This window comes from Aedes aegypti, chromosome 3, assembly GCF_002204515.2.
Source record: "Aedes aegypti strain LVP_AGWG chromosome 3, AaegL5.0 Primary Assembly, whole genome shotgun sequence".
In the NCBI taxonomy this organism is placed as follows: Eukaryota; Metazoa; Arthropoda; class Insecta; order Diptera; family Culicidae; genus Aedes; species Aedes aegypti.
The window spans coordinates 312667223-312681015 of record NC_035109.1 but is presented as its reverse complement, the minus strand read 5'-3'; the positions used below and the strand labels follow the sequence as shown (position 1 = coordinate 312681015).

General features: G+C 36.3%; 1 protein-coding gene across 3 annotated transcripts in view; it reads left to right on the top strand.

Annotated features, from left to right (window-relative positions):
* Nucleotides 1–13793, top strand: part of LOC5569787 (eukaryotic translation initiation factor 4 gamma 2) — an 88187-nt gene that overhangs the window by 1631 nt on the left and 72763 nt on the right. For 2 of the 3 annotated variants that reach the window (XM_021849915.1, XM_021849916.1), the window contains exon 1: nt 6944–7245. The exons of the other annotated variant lie outside the window; for it this stretch is intronic. The gene's annotated coding sequence lies outside the window, so the exon portion shown is untranslated. Of the gene's footprint in view, nt 1–6943; nt 7246–13793 lie in introns of those variants that run through there. 3 annotated transcript variants of the gene reach the window in all.

Sequence of the window (13793 nt, the reverse complement as noted above, 5' to 3'; positions counted from 1 at the left end):
GAAAAAGTTATGGGTTAAACCCCAAGAGCATAAAATAGAGCAATTCTTGACATCAATGGAGGAAAATCTTCCGAAAAAAAATCTAGGGAACACCACAGAACAATCTTTGTGTGAATTCCTTAAGTAATCCCTTAAAGAATGTACAGTTATATAACAACAAAAATCATGAAAAGCATGAATTGAGAAATCCCTACAATAATGGCTCTAGAATAGAACTTTGGAAAAGTTTCAGTAAAAGGCAAAATTCTTTACAAAATGAATTATTTTTCATCAATTTTACGTTTGGTAGTATAACTGGTATTTTTCTGAAGCATTTGAAAGCTGAAGAAACCTCTGAGAAAAAAAAATCGGAATGCTGGAAACAATTCTTAAGGGATCCTCGGAGAGAATCCTACAGGAATACATGGTAAAACCACAAACAAACAGACGTAATACTTAGAACAAAATAATATAATAAAAATCATAGTCATCAGGACATGTCTGCCCAATGTTTTAATCGGTGTGTTTGGCCGATGGGTTAATAGATGACGGTACACGGAGACGGAATTCAACTCAATTTTGGGTTGTTTCAACGCAATTCCGTAGTTGAGCCCAATAACTCAATTTTGGCTAAATTTCCAAGGTCCCCACTAGGTAGTTTGGCTTTAATTCCATTAGAAAAATATACTCAATTTTGGGTTGATTTAACGCAAAATTGAGTTCTTTCGACCCAAACATAAGAAAAGTTGCATTTACCCAAATTTGGCTTATTGGGCCAAAGTACCCCCATTGGGTAGATGCAGCTCTCTCTATTTTTGACAACATTCGTGTGGGAAAAAGAGAAAACCGAGAGATTTTGGGTTGAAACTATAATCGATATACTTAGTTTTGGGTAAAGTAAACTCAAAAATTAGGTAAAAATATTTCTCCGTGTAGTAGGTAAACGTCAAACACGAAAAAAAAAACGATGTGAGCGCTGCGCTGGCGGATTTGCAACCTAACATATTTTTAATCGACCGTGGAAAAGGTGATCGATGGACAATTATGGGAGTGTGACGTCTATTTGTCTAAGGCAAAACTCTTGATGAAATAGGTTCTGAAGAAAATCCCAAAGAAAGTTTTAGAAGTATACATTCAAATAGGAATTGCTAGAAAAATCAATTGAAAAATACTTCAAGGATTTTCGTTTGAATAAAAAAAAAATATCTGGAAAAAATCTCTGGGCAAATACTAACAACTCCTTGAAGAAATCACTGCAGAACTTTTATTAGACATACCTGTAAACAATCTGTAAGAGCCAATAAATAATTTTCTAGAAAGATCTACCTGAAATATTCATAGAAATCTCCTGAGAAGTCCCTGGAAAAAATCCAATAGAAATACTTGGAAAATACTCGACAATATCATTTGAAAAATTTGCAAGGAAATGCCAGGATAAATATTTGAAGGATTTCATGCATAAATTTGTGGAAGAATCTTCAACATAACATTTGGTGTAAAACATGGAGGAATTATCGTTACTTAGAAAGTTGGAAATTCTGGACAACCCCTAAAAGAAATCATGGTATAACCTATACTTCTGAACAGGGTTGTTATTAGTCGCCGGATTCGACAGACTATCAGTGACGGTGACGAAAAATAAAAAGTTTTCGTCACTACCTCAGCTCAGCGCAAACTTAGACGCCCAACTACCAGCAACCAAGCACCTCGTCGCAACGAAAAATCTTTGCCGTTTCTCTCTGCATGTGTTTTCGATGAACATGTTCAGCTTCAATGGAAAGGCAGACAACTAATCGGTGCCAATTGAAAGGCCGACCAAAAAAGGAATTCGCAAAAAAAAATCTGCGCACTTCCAGAGTTGAACAAAAAACCTTTAGATTATCGGTAGCACGCGCCTACCGACAGTGCTAACACAGCTTCTTGAAAATGTGCTTGCCCAATTGCTAACACAAGACACCTTGTTGACTAGTAGTTTGTAGCTCAGACTCTCTTTGTCTGCAATTGTGCGCTCGGTGACGATTAGAAGCTTATGTTGGTTTAATGCGGAGGGGTGACGGGAAGAGTGACGAAAAATATAACTCGTGGACTTTTTGCGGCTTTGTCTCCTTGCCAGTCATTGAAGACAAAGAAAATGACGATCTTTTACGCACTGAATATTTTTCTCAATTTTTCGTCATCGGTCAGTGACGAAACCGATGGTTACCAACCCTGCTTCTGAATGGTTGATAGAATAATCTCTGGGATAATGTCAGCAGAGATCTAGAAAACTTCTAAAGGAATCTCAGGAGGAATTTCTCCAAAAAATCTTAGTGTGACACTTTTAAAATTCCTGAGAAATTTATTGGGGTAATCCTTCAAAAAAAAAAAAAAAAAAACACTCAGTAAACTTGTTTGACATATTTGTGAAACAATTAAAAAAAAAAATGAAAAAAAAACCCCGAGGGAAATACTAATTTCTGAAGGAGGGAAAAATTTCCGAAAAGTGCTTTTGCACATAAACCGGGTGGAATTCTTGGAGAAATCTGTGGTGGATTTATTGAACAAAAAAAAAAGTGAATCCCTGGAAAATCGGTCAAATTTATAGAAGTTTCGTAACTACACTCCCGTGCATAAGTTAGGGTTCACCCCCTAAAAACATACAAAAGTGTTCAGTCCATATATCTGGGATTACAAGTTCAATTAGAACTCTTTAAGCCGCATTCGAAAGGCAAAGAGTTATTCTTACTTCGTATATATTTTTCCAAAAAAACTTCAAAAAAAGTTTTGTATATTAAATTTTTACTTAAAGTTGTTACATTTTTCAAAAAACACACTGAAAAATCATATCTAATTTCCTCAGCATTGGACCGACCAAAATTTTAAATCAAAGTGTCATAAGAATCGTAATCTTATATTCTTTGAAGAGACCCCACGAAGTTTTGGCGGAAAAATCTGGAAAGTATTCAAAATCAATGAAACAGTCAGTCAAGTCATCGTGCAAATGTTTGGGTTCACCCCTCAGTATGATGCAAATCGTGCAAAAGTTTGGGTTCACCTGAGCCGCACGCACACCTTTTTCGTCAATATCTCTGTCATTTTTCAACCGTTTTTAATAGTGTAAAGCTTTTTTGAGCGCAAATAATGGCGTGTACATGATTGGTTTAAGATTTCACAGATTTAAGAAAGTTCAGGTGAACCCAAACTTTTGCACGATGACTTGACTGACTGTTTCATTGATTTTGAATATTTTCCAGATTTTTCCGCAAAAAATTCGTGAGTGCCCTTCAAAGAATATAAGATAACAATTCTAATGACACCTTGTTTTAAAATTTTGGTCGATCCAATACTGAGGAAATTAGCTATGTTATTTTTAGTGTGTTTTTTGAAAAATGTAACAACTTCAAGTAAAAATTTAGTATACAAAGTTCTAAGAATGTTTTTGGAAAAATACATTCGAAGTAAGAATAACTCTTTGCCTTTCAAATGCGACTTAGAGAGTTTCAATTGGACGTGTAATCGCAGAGATAGGGACTGAACAGTTTTGCATGTTTTTTAGGGGGTGAACCCAAACTTATGCACGGGAGTGTATCTCCGAAGACTGCTAGAAACTTGGAGGACGAACCTTCAGAGAAATTATTGAATGCATCGCTGGAGAAATTCCAGGAGATGTATCAAAAAATTCTCACGGAAGATTCTTGATAAAAGCCGTAGAGGTAATCCTAGAGAAAATCACGGAGAAATTCTCAAAAATACCCTTTATCGTTTTTTTTTTAAATAATACCTGTAGGAACCAGGTACCAAAGTAGTAATGCCTTAATATTGCGGATTTGATGATTTGATATGCCTTCAATTTGATATGCCTTCAATTTGAAAACAGATTTTTGGGCTTGATCTTCAAGAACTGCATTTTTTCGACTCTTTTTTCGCTTGGGTGGTGACTGTAGCTCCTACAGTTATTACAAGAATAAATATCGAGTTTATAGATTTACGGCCAAACAAATTATATTACTTGCCTATTACAATATCATCACCTAAATCAATTGATTGTAATCCGGAAGAATTATCGAATACATTAAACTCTGTCATTATCAATAACTAGTGGTCCCGGCAAACTTCGTCTTGCCATCAAGTAGGCTGTTGAAAAATGTCATGGAACCTCTCACACAACATGACATATTAGTACTCCCCCGTTATACCAAACTTTCCCACAACTTCCCTAAACTTTTTCGTCACACGAACACGTCGGAGCCCTTCAAGAAAACAACAGTAAAAGAATTGTGCAAATCGGGTGTCCCGTTCTGAAGTTATTTCGTGACATACAAACACCACTCCATTTTTATTTATATAGATCATTGTTTTTGGAGCTGAGGTTGACAAGCACAAACACAAGCACTGTGTTCTAAGGTTACTGTGATTATTATTATTTTTCAGTGCAGTGAAGTAATTTGACTTCTGCGGTAACTCTTCTGGTAAACCGGAAAATGGAAAATTTTCTCTAAAATTGCAATAATTATTCTATCATTGAATCAAACCTTCTAGGGTAATTCGCCAATTGTTGAACGATCAAAATACTCGCTAATTGTTGAACCCGCCATAAGGAATACACGGACTGTTCAACGACGTTTTTAACCGTTCAACATTAGGCGAATTGCCCTAATCAAAGTATGCTTGAAGTACACAAAGTCATGAAAACAGCAGAAAACAACAGCATTAGTTTGGTTTCCAACTAGGAGGGAGAAACCGATACAAAAATTATGTACGTCATAGTGAGCCGAGATTCTGCTGTCACGAACTGTCACTGTGAGCCCAGATCTTAAAGAATGGACAAACATGAAAAAGTGCGTAATTTTATAAAGTGCTTAAACTAACAATGTTGTAAACTGGCTAAATTTTCCAATTTTGTTTTACTTTTTTCAATAGTAAATTGATTGTTTATCAATAGTTTTACTATTGAAATAGTTTGTTGACTCTTGAATTGGTCTGATGAGTATGGAATCATATTCAAGTGCCTACTGTAGTATTCATACACTGAGAAAAATCTACACGTCAAGGTCGTGTGTTTTACTTATAGATTTGCGCAATGAGGAAATCCACATGATTTGAGTGTGGTAGCCATATGGATTTCATCATTGATTTCACGGTATAATAACATGTATATCAACATTAGGTTGTCATGTGAAACAAACATGAATTTCCAAATATTAAATCATGAAAACCAACTGATTTGCTTATTGAATTCGAAATGTAGTAGCTTTAGATAGTCATGTGTGATAGAACATAAATGTCATGGGACTGAAAGAAGAAATTTGGTAGAAAAACTTTTGCTCCCCAAAATATGGATCCGAGGCTTCTCTGCTTGTCGCAAGCTCTCTTGATGTTTTTATCAAACCCGTGAGCCAGCAACAAGCGGGGCGCCGCAAATCCATAATTTGGGAAGCCAGGGATAAGCATATTCCATTTTTTTCGAAACTGAAAGCCAGGAAAATCTGTTAGTGGAATCCGATTTTTCTACTAAACTATACATTATAATCAATGTTTTCTTATAGAAAGGTAGAATTCTCGTATATCGGTCAACTTCACTAATAAAAGAAAAATCGAATTCACAAATTTTCATCTAACACTTTCAGATTCAAAATTTGCTTCTTCTTTTTGGAAGCATGATGATGACTGTCGTTCGACACGAGGTCCAACCGCAATTCAGTTCACTATGCATCCCATGGGTTGATCACAAACAATTTAGAAGCTTTGAACATGGAAATCGATAGCATAGCTCATGGATTTCATCATAACAATCTCATTGCGCAAATCAATGAATCGACCAACTTGAACATGATGATTATGACACAAGATAACCATAAGCAAAACACACTGAATCCGTGTTGGAGTGATGATCTATGCGTCCATAGGTTGACACATACGAATCTGAAGAGAGCGCTTCAGGAACTTATGTGGAAAAAATATGGAATCCCTGTTGTCGGTTGATGAATCAATCCATGAAGCAAAACACAGGAATTTAATGTGTAACACACACGAAGTTTGCAAGAAAATCATAGCAAATCGATATGGACGTTCATGAATCAATCCATAATTTTAAACACACAGATCGAGCGTGTGGATTTTTATCAGTGTATGATTCGCTTTGTCTCAAGCAAGGTATTTAGAAGGGAGGTAATTCAATCTGCCAGATTCTTCCTTCCACCATTTTGAAACAACAAGTGACAGCTGGCGACTTTTTTTTGGTTGAAGTTCACGCCGCGACAAGTAGGCTCATGGACGCGCGAGAAAATTTTCACTAAACTGCTGTTACTAGCAGTAAATAACTCCTAACAATTCCATAGAAACGGTAGATTGAAGATTTTTTTTAGATAACTTTAAAACTAGCGCAGAAGACACCAGAACGATTCATAGTAACTGCGGCTATCTACAAGAGTTTTCATAAATATTATTATGTTATCCTTATTTGAAAGGCTTTCGCCAACCCACTGAAGAAAGCACTAGTTCCTGAAACCAGCCATCTTGCGCGGCCCTAATGCTGAGTAAACAAATATAGGCTCTGTGCACAGAAAATCCATCGTTTAAGCAGCATATGTGGTATGAGTAAAAACCATACCGTACTGCTAACAATAATTTTGTGCTAAAATAGTTGAGAGGCTGGAATAACTTCTATTCAAAGCAAACTGAGCAGTCGTTTATAAATTTAAATTCAGAATGTCAAATAAAAAGTGAATATCGCACTCACGCAGTCTAACATATCAAGTCGTGGAACTGGATTCCTCTAACATAAAAATCAGCTGGCAACCAGCACTACTTGAACCATGCTCAACATACACAACCGTTCATAATAGCACCAGGAGCATATCTCATCCATACCAACATAGGCCCACGGAGAAACCTAAACTCGGGAGAAACAACGGCATATCCGAGAGTGTTGGTATACATGAGCATTTTGCCCATGCTGCCACTGCCAGATGTGGTTATTGCTGTCGTCTTCCTGCGTTAGAGTGTATCTGTCCGACACACGGGAAAGAAGTCCAATCGCGAAGTAAACGCGCGAGAAAAGCTCGAATAATTATTAGCAACCTAGGCCAAGCAGTGGTACACCATTGCCAGTGTTTTCACTCTTATTTCCGTTTGAGTTTTCGGATTATCGTGGAGTCGTGGCCACAGAATAACTCGGTTACGGTGCCACTTCATAGACGGTGGATTACGGAAAACAATCAAGGAAACTTGACGGTCTAGGCCAGAAGGTTGTGCAACTGCTAGCTACTTTAGGGCTGAGAGAAAGAGGTGAGACGAAGTTAAATGAATGATGGCTGCCGATAAGTACCGGAGTGAACTACCTGTCCTAGATAGTAAGACGGATTCGTCGTGGGCGGCAAATGTAATCTTTTTGTGGGTCAAGTTGCAATCTTTCGAAAGAACGATTGTAAGGCGAGAGATGAATCAAGTATATTAATTGCGATGTAAGAATCGTAACCCAGAATCGAAATATGGGCCACTCACTGGATGCCGAAAGGGACGACGAACATCTTAGAAATCGATCGATAAAATGGTGTACACACCAACAGAGCAGCACAGGGTTCTCTTACTTGATGCGGGACGACCACATCTTCCGTCCCTCCCGTGGCGTGTGTAGTGTCCCTTCATACTCCGGATCACCCCTGGCTAGCTACAGTGACCGCTAAAATAAAGTGCCCACTTACTCGTAATCACGCAAATTGGAGATAAACGTGGGCCAAAGTGGGAAATTTTTCCGTTAAAATGATTGTATTTAATAGTTAACATGTGATCTTAGTTAAACATTTATATTTTAGAGTAAAATTTGGATTTTCATTAAAACGAAACAGAAGTGTCCAAGCAAAGTGTGTCAAAGTTAAGTGCTCACTTGAAGTTTCTTCAACTTTAATAGTAGTTTACGGAACAAGTTGCAGAATGATGATTTTTACAGCACGAGTTGTAAATTTATCCTACGAAGCTTGCCGTTTCATGACAGATTGGCGTGATGAAAAACAGCCTATTACGATTGGAAATTGCAAAATATATTTTACTCCACAAATCTGTTGGTTTAGCTATTACGACCCGTGAAGAGTTTTCAAAATTTCGTATATCTTGCATTTTGACACACAGGAACTCCATTCGTTTGCCCAGTAATAACAAGCTACACACTTAGTTACCAATGGCGTTAAGGGTGAGATAATAAATTAAGAGAGATATCAAGGCTAATTACTTTTTATACCGTAAGGACGCCATTCACCGCTCATGCTCCATTCACCGCTCATTGAATTATTTTGAAAAATCTGAATAAATTTTCGCAATAAAAGTCATGAACATGTATTAGTATCCCAGAATGGATTGTATCAGAATGCAATTCATATGATTTAATATTATATACTATTTATAAAACATAATTTTAGGCTTTTCAAGGCGGTAAACATGAGTTGAGCAATGAATTTATTATGGCGGATCGAAAAATGCTTCTTAGCTGCCACGCTTTAATATGTTGTTGTACTATTATACAAAGATAACGACCAGCTAGTAAAAGTAAATTAATTCCTACTAGTTGTGTATATAGAGCTTCATACTTAGGATGAGCGGTGAATGGCGCCCTACACATGTATCATTGGCATACATGTTATTCGATACCATTATACGTTGTTCTCATTTCAACTTCTTTCCTATAAAAACAAATGTTTTATCTTGCGTCTAGCGCAAAAAGTTGCGAAAAATATCGAAAAACCGATTTTTGACAGAATTTAATGTGTTGAAATGCTGTTAAATGAGCGGTGAATGGCGTCCTTACGGTACCAAGTTTTAGCTTATATTTAGAATTGGAACCTTCGATGACTTTTAGAATTTTAGATTCATAATGATAGAAAAGTTAAGGTTATTGTGATTTTTTTTTCTCAAGCTTGCTTGAAATTGTTGAATTCTTGCGGAGAACTCAATAATATCATCGATAGGCTGGAATCCAGGGCAGGACTTTTACACAAAGTCCTGGACAAAATTTAGAATCCTAAACACGATTCTTACATAAAACTGAAGCATGATTTCATAGAATCTTTGAGAGGATTATCATCAAATCTGTAACATGATTTTAGACAAGGTTTTTTCTATACCTTTAGAACTGGCAGAATTATGAGTAGGGAAAATTTCTTGGATTCCACAAAGAATTTTAAAATGAATCTTGAACGAGATTCTTATGAAATCATAAACCTATGAAACCCTACTCAGAGTTCTCACTTAATCTGGCAAAATCAAGTTTCAAAATTCTCATTCTCATCCTGATTAGGATATTGAAATAATTATAAGTGGGATACAACAGGTTTCTGATAAAAACATGAATAGAACTTTACATAAACCAATTTATTGAAGAACGTATTTTCATTATATTTTACTTAATTTTAACACACTTTGTTTAAACACATATGTTTATCTTTGTGAAAATCAAAATTTTATTCTTAAATACAAACTTTTCTGTTCTGTATCACAAAGCTTTTATCTTAACTATGAAGTAAAAACATTTTAACGGAAGAATTTTCTGCTTTGACTCACGATAATCGCCAATTTGCGTGATTAGGGCGCAAGTGGTCACTTTATGTTGGCGGTTACTGTATAGCCGAACAGCATGGCTTGTGTGCTCAATATACACTTTTTTTTTACTTTCTGATTTCTCCGCAATCATCGCGGCAGTGGCCGTGTCCTCTCCTTTAATCCATGTGGGAATGGATGCGGGAGCGGGTTGTTATAGAGCTGTCAAGTTGGTATGTTTCGGTAGTGGTGTGTTGGCCAGCCGTTTTCCCATCGCATTGCGTTCATATATACAAGTGACATACTAACCAATACCGTCAAAGTTCATTGGAAGTACCTGTTTTCGGCTGTAAAGTGTATCCAATTGAACCGGACTAGTGAGAAAAATATAGCATGGGAACATCTTGGGTTAATTTTTTTAATGGATCAATAAATGGACTTCCTAGGCTGTAATGTAAATGGTCAATTGACGTTACCAGTCTTGGAACATATGGGATCTCGTATAACTTATGATCTCGACCTTAAAGCCATTGGTAATCGAGTGGGTAGCTCGTTGTTTTTAAGCAAATGAACGGACCAAGACAAAAAAATCATCATCTCTGGTAGGTAGTTATAGGAGGATCTTCTCTTCATCGTAGCGTTGTAAAATAACGTGTGAATCCATTCGTTTGCTCAGTAACACGTAATCAACAGGGTGTCTACTATCTGGAAAAACCTGGAAAACCTGGAATTATCAGGGAGTTTTATTCAACCTGGAAAAAACCTCGAATTCTCAGGGAATTTTGGCCATAATCAGGGAAATTATTTTGAAGTAGTAATACATGGAAGAATATGTACAGTACAGTTCTCAGTTCCAGACAGTTGTCGTTTATGTGCTTCTGAAACATGGTTGAGAACATTCCCTTTTTACAAGTATGTTTTCGCCTCTACAAAAATAAAAAAAACTTTGAGGAAAAAAAAACAAAAATTCCAACAAAAACAAAATATAGTATATTTCTTAGGTAAGTAGGTCTCTTTTTAGAGTCTTGTAATGCAAGTTTTTAAAATGTTTTTTTTTTCGATGTTAAGTCTCTGTTTTAATCAACATTTTCATTAAAGTCATTTTTTGGATTAATCTGCTTGCAGTGAATCCTATCCTGGTGCGAAATTCTATAGGCTCAGAAAAACCTTCTAAAACTATTATGCCACTATTCCAAAAGTTCTTAATGTAATTTTTCCCAGATCCCGAGGGATGCTTAAGGTGTTCCAATGATTTCTCCAGAGATTTCTTCTGAATTTTTTCAGTAATTTCTCCAGAAACGCTACCAGCGATATCTCAAGGGATGCCTAGATGTCCTTCCAACGCTACGACCCTTAGTATTTTTTACGGAGATCACTCTGAAAAAAAATCCTAGTGATTATCCCAAGATTTCCTGCAAATGTTTTTTTTTACTGGACGGTTCTTTCACCGATTTCTCCAGTTGTTACTTCTAGGAAATTTCCCACAGATCCTATAGGAGTTCTTACACAAAGGTTTATTCCAAAGTTTTAAAAAAAAAACAATCGTTTAGATATTTTTCCTAGAAACGTTAATCCCTACGTTGATTTTTTCTGTAATGCCAGGCATTTTCATGAGTTTTATTTTAAAAATCCATCTACAATTACTCTCAGGAATTGCACCAAAAATCGGCATTTCTCCAGCATTTCATTGAAATATTATTGCCTAGAATAATCCTAGAAAATCAATGGAAGAATCATGGAAAAATTTCTAAGAAATCTAGTCAAACATCACCAATCAAACTTCTGAAGAGATCTTTAGAGTAATATGTAATGTCACGAGGAATTTCAAAAAGAGCCATAGAAATATTCTTAAAGAATTGCTTCAAATGAGGAATCACACTCTCATGTCGTGGTTCCTGTTAGGTTTCTTTTTTCAGCTGAGAGATCTCTAATGTTGTTTTTTTCCAAGACGGTCAGTCACTACCAGCCCTGGTACCCTAAGACATCATCTATGCAAAATTACAAAACGGTGTTTAGAACAGTGGTTCTCAATCTTTTCAGCGTTGCGATCCTATGAGGTTATTTAAATGTCTTGGATTTTCCTAAACAATAATTAATCAGGTTAAGTAGGCCCAACATAAGACTCTAACTAAAATATTTAATAATCTATTGAATAGAATATGGTACCAAGAATCTGCCAACGAACTTCTCAAAGAGGATTTGGCAAATTTCGTCTACAACCTCATTTATTAAAATTTTCCTTCTGATATAAAATCTAATCAAAAATATTACCAGAATCCTTCGGAATATTGTCAGCAATCCTTCAAAGATTATGCGATGAGTCGTTTGGAAGAATGGAAAATATCGTTATAACTAAAGATATCAGCCAATGTGATCTGATTTTTTTTAAGTCAAAGATGTTATGAAGAAGCTAAAAAAAAAGAATTAGAATGCAGTAAGTAAATCGTCAGGTATTGAAAACATTCACTAATGTTTTGAATGAAACCTGTGAACAGTTTCGAGAAGAAACATGTTTCCAAGGATCTCGACAGGAACCAACAAGGATTTCGCTAAAGCTACGTAAAAGAACTCCTGGAAAAAAAACTGCTTAGACAAAACCTGAGATCTTGCTCAGGATTAGGAGCAAACTATGCTCAATGTTCGAATTAAATTCTGCTCAAAATTTGAAGCAAATCTTACTTAAGGTTCTCAGAGAGATCCTGCAAAATATTCGGAACAAATCCTGAATACGGTTCGTAGTGAGTCCAGTCCATAAGCGGAGCAAATCCTGCTCAGGGTTCGATACACAATTAGCTCAGAATTCGGCGTGAATCCTGCTTAGCTTTCGGAGATAATCCGGAGTGAATCATCTTCAGGGTTCGTAGAAAAATTGGCTACGGATATAGATTGGAGCAAATCGTGTTCTCGTTTATAATTTAGAGCATGCCCTGCCCTGTTTTCATGCTTATAATTTAGAGCATGCCCTGCCTACGATTTGGAATCGTTAGCTGCATAAGCGAGTGCTGCTCAAGATGATAAACAAACCTGGTCAGGATGCTGATAAAATCTTAATGTACTTCGCCATAATTTTGAAACATTCCTGGTGTAGCGGTGTTTACTTGATTTTTCAAAACATTCATCGTTGAATTTTAACAACTTGGGAGGCTACTGGCAAGATTTCAAATAGACATCTTTCAGACCCATGGTGAGCAACCCATGTAAAGAGATTGCTGCGAATGTGATTCAGTTTGTAAAGAATTTTATCCTCAAAATTTATATTGACGAAATGGTTGACACATGTGGACACATGTTGAAATGTGGAAATCAGTTGGCTGAAATAGTCAAATTTAGCATTTGCAACAGTCAATATCTCAAAAACTATACGTGCTATTATATTTCTGAAAATGGCAATGTATTCAGCAACCCTTAATTGAGTAAATAGCGGTATTTTGGTGCTTGAGACAAAACCGTGTTGCGCAGTGTTATTTATTCATAAAAAATATACGTTCAACCCATCACTCTCAATAAATTTAATTATATAAATAGGGTAAGTGTACCAGTTATGGACATAGTGGTTCCCTATTTCGCCATACGTAATTACTTGGATGTTTTCAAATTTTAAAAAAAATTTGTTTGTTTTAGTAGGGGAACTTACGTATTATCGGCCGATTTGTTCTCTTCGTCATGGGGGGTTTTTATCGACCAAAACTTCTGAAATTCGGCAGTAAGATGCACTTATATGGTGAAAGTATTGGTGCATAATTTGAGCCCAATATGTTTTAGAAAACCACCCAAGACGAAGAGAACAAAGCTGCCGAAAATACAACAAGTCACCCTAGTTAGATTTAACCTTCCGGTCGTCGCGCGAATTTTTGTAACGCGAGTAGTCGCGCGTTGTACTTTGTACAACACTCATGGTTTTGCGAATATCTCAGGAGTCTGACTACTTAGAAAGAAGACGTCTTCGGCAAAGTTATTCAGTAGCTCAAGGGCTATCATTATTTTAGCCAAGAAATTCGAAATTTTGCCACTAGGCGGCGCTAGTGAGCATGAAACTTTTGTATCGTAGATCTCAGGATCCTGACCACTTAGAAAGATGGCGTCTTCGGCAAAGTTGCTCGGTAACTTATGGACTATCATTGTAAGAGCTAGTTGATTCAAAATTTTGCCACCAGGCAGCGCTAGTGAGTATAAAACATTTGTTTTCTCAAATATCTCAGGAGCCTGATTACTTAGAAAGATGGCGTCTTCGGCAGAGTTGTTCAGTAGTTCAAATTATTTCCTAAATTAGAAACTAGATCCTAAAAGTTCGAGATTTTGTAAAATAA